This window comes from Notolepis coatsorum, assembly GCF_963971535.1.
Source record: "Notolepis coatsorum genome assembly, chromosome: 1".
Classification (NCBI taxonomy): Eukaryota; Metazoa; Chordata; class Actinopteri; order Aulopiformes; family Paralepididae; genus Notolepis; species Notolepis coatsorum.
In genome coordinates this window covers 157,739,146-157,745,394 of record NC_140165.1, presented here as the reverse complement: position 1 = coordinate 157,745,394, position 6,249 = coordinate 157,739,146, and positions in this window count along the sequence as shown.

Genomic DNA, 6,249 nt, shown 5'->3' with positions numbered 1-6,249 from the left:
CGTGTGTCTTTAGACCTGCAGCTCCGTTGAGGCAAGCCAGGCCAACGTTTCATCGTCCAGTTCCATCAGACCGCGTTCTCCATACGGTGGCTGGTGTTTGGGGCAACTGGTGATGATATGTTCCACAGTCTGTGCAGGGGCTCCACACTCGCATGAGGCACTGTCCTTGAGGCCCCACCTCTTCATTGAGGTGCCGTAGCATCCGACGCCGGTCCTCAGGCGGTTGAGGGTTGTCCACTGCTTCCGGGGCAAGTCCTGACCAGGGACGTCCAGAGGGTCATTGATGAAGAGGTGCAGCCTGGATGGTTCTGCTGACCTCCACTGGTCCCTCCATCTTGTCCTGACCCAGGAGGCCTTGGAAGTGTCAGATGGTGTTGTGTGGAGTATGGAAAAGGGGCGCCGTGACTTTAGGCGCACACGTCGTGGTGTCTCTGTGGTGGTATTGTGAACGAGGTGGGATGCACTGATCTGTGCCTTGCGGGAAAGGGCCAGTGTGGCTGCTTCTCGTCTGATGGTAGCCGGGGCAATATCAGCGAGTACGGGCAGTTGGTTTACCGGTGTGGCTTGTAGGCAACCAGAGACTGTCCGCAGGACGCTGTTGAGAACAACATCCAGCTTCTTCACGTGGGTACTACGGCACCAGACCGGGGCGCAGTACTCGGCGGCAGAGAACACCAGGGCCAGTGAGGAGATGCGCAGTGTCTTTGTTGAGGCTCCCCATGTGGTGCCGGCTAGTCGTCGTATCAGCGCGGCACGGGCAGTTGTTTTTCCCCTGGCACCTTCCAGGTGTTGTTCTAATGACAGTGTTCCAGGAGCTTGAAAGGCACACATAGTAGTGAGATGGGCCGGTATCCCTTGGGGTCGTCGCTGATGTATAGTACTGATTACTGGTGAATAGATGTATATGGTACTGATTACTGGTGATGTATATGGTACTGATAATTTGTGATGTATATGGTACTGATTACTGATGATGTACTGTATATGGCACTGATTTCCGGTTGATGTACTGTATATGGTACTGATTACTGGTAATGTATATGGTACTGATTGTATATGGTACTGATTACTGGTGATGTACTGTATATGGTACTGATTTCCGGTTGATGTACTGTATATGGTACTGATTACTGGTAATGTATATGGTACTGATTGTATATGGTACTGATTACTGGTGATGTACTGTATATGGTACTGATTTCCGGTTGATGTACTGTATATGGTACTGATTACTGGTAATGTATATGGTACTGATTGTATATGGTACTGATTACTGGTGATGTACTGTATATGGTACTGGTGATGTATATGGTACTGGTTACTGGTGATGTATTTGGTACCCAACATTTTGTATGTTACTAAAAAGTCAGCTGGTCTTCATCCGAGAGACGTGATAAACACTGGTATGTCTAATGTTTGATTGAAAACTTTATTAACAGATTGCAGAATGGGTACAGTACAGTACAGCTCAATACACACAATTGTTAAGGGGATGCAGACCAGAGAAAGACTTTTGTCTTGTTTACATCAGGGTCCCCCATTTTCAATTCATCATATGACATACACGACATACAGATAGACAGTACTGCTACATCTATACATTTATGACATACCAGATTTGCAAATACAGTACTGTGATACAAAAATTGTCTAAAAAATAGTATATAGATTTGGCGTAGAAACTGTACATTGGAGGAGGTTGGGTAGGTGGGGCGGGGGAAACTGTACATTGGAGGGGCGGGGGGGGAACGGTACAACTGTACAAGCAAAACTGTACATTGGAATATCGATGAAACCATACTTGGTTCCAAGAGGAGGGTCGTGTATTCTTGGGTTAGGTCATTTACTGTACATTGGAGGGGGTTGGGTTAGGACATTTACAGGGGCCAGTTTTGAATTGCAGTCTCCCGCAGGTGTTCTTTGAGAGTGGTTTTGAAAGTGGGTAGTGATTCACATTCCTTTACAGATTTGGGTAGGGCGTTCCACATTGATGTGGCATAATTGCGAAACGTGTTTAGTCCCTTGTTTGAGCCGAATCTGGGTTTAACATGATTTGTGGAGCTCCCTCTGGTGTTGTGGTATTCACTGACCTTTGGGAAGTATTTTGACATGTACAACATGGGTATCTTAGTTGTGTAGTGTATCTTGTAGACCAGGCCCATTGCAAGTTGCTGTAATCTGTCTTCTACTCTAAGCCATCTGTTGAATGCCGATGGGTTGTCTCTTATCTATCTCAGGTCACCTACTCGAGATAGAACCCTGTGGCCGCCCGATATCCCCCAGCGAGGTGCTAAACTCGCTAAGTTCTTGGGTCAATTACTATTTCTATCAAGCTTACTTCATAGTCACTATTTAGTTATATCCAGTTGATATGAAATATAAGCATAGAAGAGTTGTTAACCTCTTCTTTGTTTGTAATAAACCGAATGTATGTCTGGGAGAACTCTTATTGCCTATAATAACAATAATATTATTATTATCATTATCATCATTATTATCATCATTTTAGGAAGAAGGCCTGTAATGCTACTCATTTGAAAGCCTGATGATATTACTTCAACGTCACGGCCACTATCCTCATTTGTGAGGAAAGGCCTGTAATGCTACTCATTTGAAAGCCTGATGATATTACTTCACCGTCACCGCCACTATCCTAATTTGTGAGGAAAGGCCTGTAATGCTACTCATTTGAAAGCCTGATGATATTACTTCACCGTCACCGCCACTATCCTAATTTGTGAGGAAAGGCCTGTAATGCTACTCATTTGAAAGCCTGATGATATTACTTCACCGTCACCGCCACTGACTATCCTCATTTGTGAGGAAAGGCCTGTAATGCTACTCATTTAAAAGCCTGATGATATTACTTCACCGTCACCGCCACTATCCTCATTTGTGAGGAAAGGCCTGTAATGCTACTCATTTGAAAGCCTGATGATATTACTTCACCGTCACCGCCACTATCCTCATTTGTGAGGAAAGGCCTGTAATGCTACTCATTTGAAAGCCTGATGATATTACTTTGCCTACAACAATAGTAATTATATTAGCGCAATAACACTTAATAATCGTTTGCAAGTCCCAGTACCCCTTATCAATTCGACAGATCCATCAATCCGTGGTACCGATCGTCCGGTCCTGCAGTGGCCAGACTCTCAGTTTCCCACAAATCTGATGGAGCCCGTCGAACACAGAGATACCGGCGCCCGCAAACAACAAACAGTGCCATATATATATATATATATATATATATATATATATATATATATATATATATATATATATATATATATATATATATATATATATATATATATAATATCCTCTATATAACTTTAGCTGAAAAGCAGTAACCAGCAATTGATTCAATCTGCATGGCTTCCAGAGTATAGCTATACCGTTACCTCAGATGAGAGCAGGGCGAGGTCAGCGTCGTGACACATTGCGATAGAAAGCAGTCCACGAATTCAATAGGTATTATAACAAAGTTATTTTAATTAGAAAAAGCAAGTTACAAAAGAGACTGCATTGGAAATGTCCAATTCAGTAATAGTGAGTATAAAACAAAAAACATCTCTCTCTTAGCATAGCAAAAACTCTCTTTGTCATTTGGAGATTTAGAGCATCTAAAAAAAACAGAGTCTTGTCATAGGGACGCCACTAAATAGACAGATTCCATTCCAATACACCGCTCAACGGTATCTGCCGCTATAAGAATGGTGTCTGCAGTCTAAGAATGAAAAATCTGCTCTGGATCCAGCGAGCTGGCCTTTATATACAGGCTCTGCATCATATCAAGATCTCTTTACTATTGGTCTAAATACAGTGATTTCATAGTGATGTCATTCTACCAGCCAATCAACGTATAACACATAACACACTCAGTAAAGATGAACTCCTCCCTTTCTAGTCGTTACATTTACTGGAGAAGTAACAGATTACTTGTGGCTGTGGAAAGCGTCATGTTTGCAATGATCCAAATTCTACAGAAAGCAGATATAGCATATATATATACATGTACTATTCAATACTCATATACTTAAACACTGATTGACATGCCCAAACATAATATATGTATTTTGTAGTTTACAGTGTATAATAGTTCTCTGCCTCATAACTGTAAGGCAGTGATTCTCTCCTCTTCTCCTCTCTCTGCTTCTGTCAAGGTCAGCGCTCTGTGACCACATTCCTGGCTTCACAGCAGTAAGAGAAGAGGCCCATTCCATTCTCCAGGATTACACAAGATATTGTAGTTTGCACAAGTTACTGTTTTAGAGTCTATAGTTTATAGTTCTTACAGTTTTACACAAGTGGGAGGAAGAATACACAGACATTCTTCATAATCACTGACGCTTAAATCATCTCTTACCATATGCTTAGATTTAAAACAGATATATACAATAAACATATGCTTAATCCTTTACATCCTACAAGTGACAGAGAGAACAGGATGTCATAATAAAAAGTGTCACTGGCTGCTTGTGGCACTTCAACACCATCCTAGGTAGTCAAAGTGGGCAGGGGTGAGGTGGGTTCTAGGAGTAAGGTCAAGTAGTAGTCTGACCAGTTTGTTTTGTGATGTTTGTAATCTTGTTTTTAGCGCCTTTGAGGTACTTTGGTACCATGAGGTGCAAGCATAGTCGTAGTACCCTTGAATGAGTGCTCCTGCCAGAGTCTTCATGATATTCTTGTTTACCAGAGAGGAGATCCGGTACAAGAATCTAGTTTGTTGGTTGACTTTTTTGATTACATTGGATGCCATTTTGTCACAGGAAAGATTTGCCTCTAGGATGGAACCTAGGTATTGTGACAATATTGTCACCCACTGTAACTGAGAAGCCGTCGGTCTTGCTGAGTTTGTTATTTGTTCCGAAGAGAATGGACTCTGTTTTACCCAGGTGTAATGATAGTTTGTTATCAGCGAGCCAGGTGCAGATTCTGCCGAGTTCTGAGCTGAGGGTTTTTTCAACCTGTAACTTGTTCTTGTCAGAGACCAGCAGGGCTGAGTCGTCCGCGAACAAGAACAAGTTGCAGTCACAAGCTGACGACATGTCATTTGCATAAATTAGGAACAGTAGCGGTCCTAGTATGCTTCCTTGTGGAACACCACAGCTCACTGTGAGGGGGGGGGGGGGGTAGGGTACCGTTTACCTCCACCATCTGTTCTCTCCCCTCAAGGTAGGATTGCATCCAGCTCACTGATAGACTATCAAAACCAATTGCTTTTTTAGCTTGTCAATCAGAATGGAGTGATTGACAGTGTCGAATGCCTTTTGTTGACGTTGTGGACAGCGACTCCTACAGGTCAGTTGGGTGACGCCGGTGTGACGGAAACAGGAAGTAGCGGGGGCAGCGTGAGCCTCCCACGCGTTACTCCTCGCCACTGAGAGTTCGAGCTGCTGCGGGGAAAAGATGCGACAGGCTGCCTCCTCGTGTACCGGAGGGGACATGTGATGCAAGGCTTCTATCCTCACTACAGCCGACCAGTGGGAGGCATAGTCTAGCAACGTTCAAGACAGGGGAGGGAAGAATTGGATAATACAAAATTGGGATGGGAGAAAATGGGGAGAAAAAGTGGATACAAAAAAAAAGATAGTCCTTACCTTTGATCGGCGGTATTCCAAAAAGAATATTCCAATTGTCTGATCGCGATTTCCAGTATTGGTGTCCATTGGGTCCCCGACATAATCCGGCACAACACATGCATCGAGGGGCCATGGACGCGTTCCAATGTGATCGGGTGAAGCGCTAGACTTGCCTGGACCAAAATTCTCTGTCCGGAGGACATTAGATGTGACACACAGGGCTAGATCCACAAAGAATGGATTGCATGGAGCAAGTTGCACCCTTACTTACAATTCATTATGAATTGAAAATGGGGGACCCTGATGTAAACAAGACGAAAGTCTTTCTCTGGTCTGCATCCCCTTAACAATTGTGTGTATTGAGCCGTACTGTATTGTACCCATTCTGCAATCTGTTAATAAAACTTTCATTCAATCAATCAATCTGCACGGTGATTGATTGGAAATTTTATTAACAGATTGCAGAATGGGTACAATACAGTAGGGCTCAATACACACAATTGTTAACACATTCGGGGCCGGCCACGTATAAATCCGTGTTTCGAATCCAACGGTTGAGGACCAACCACGGACATGTCCGTGGCAAGGTTGTTTTGGCTTTTATTCCATTGTATTAACCTACTCGATGTCACCGAGCTGCACTGCAGATCTACCCTCCTCTTCG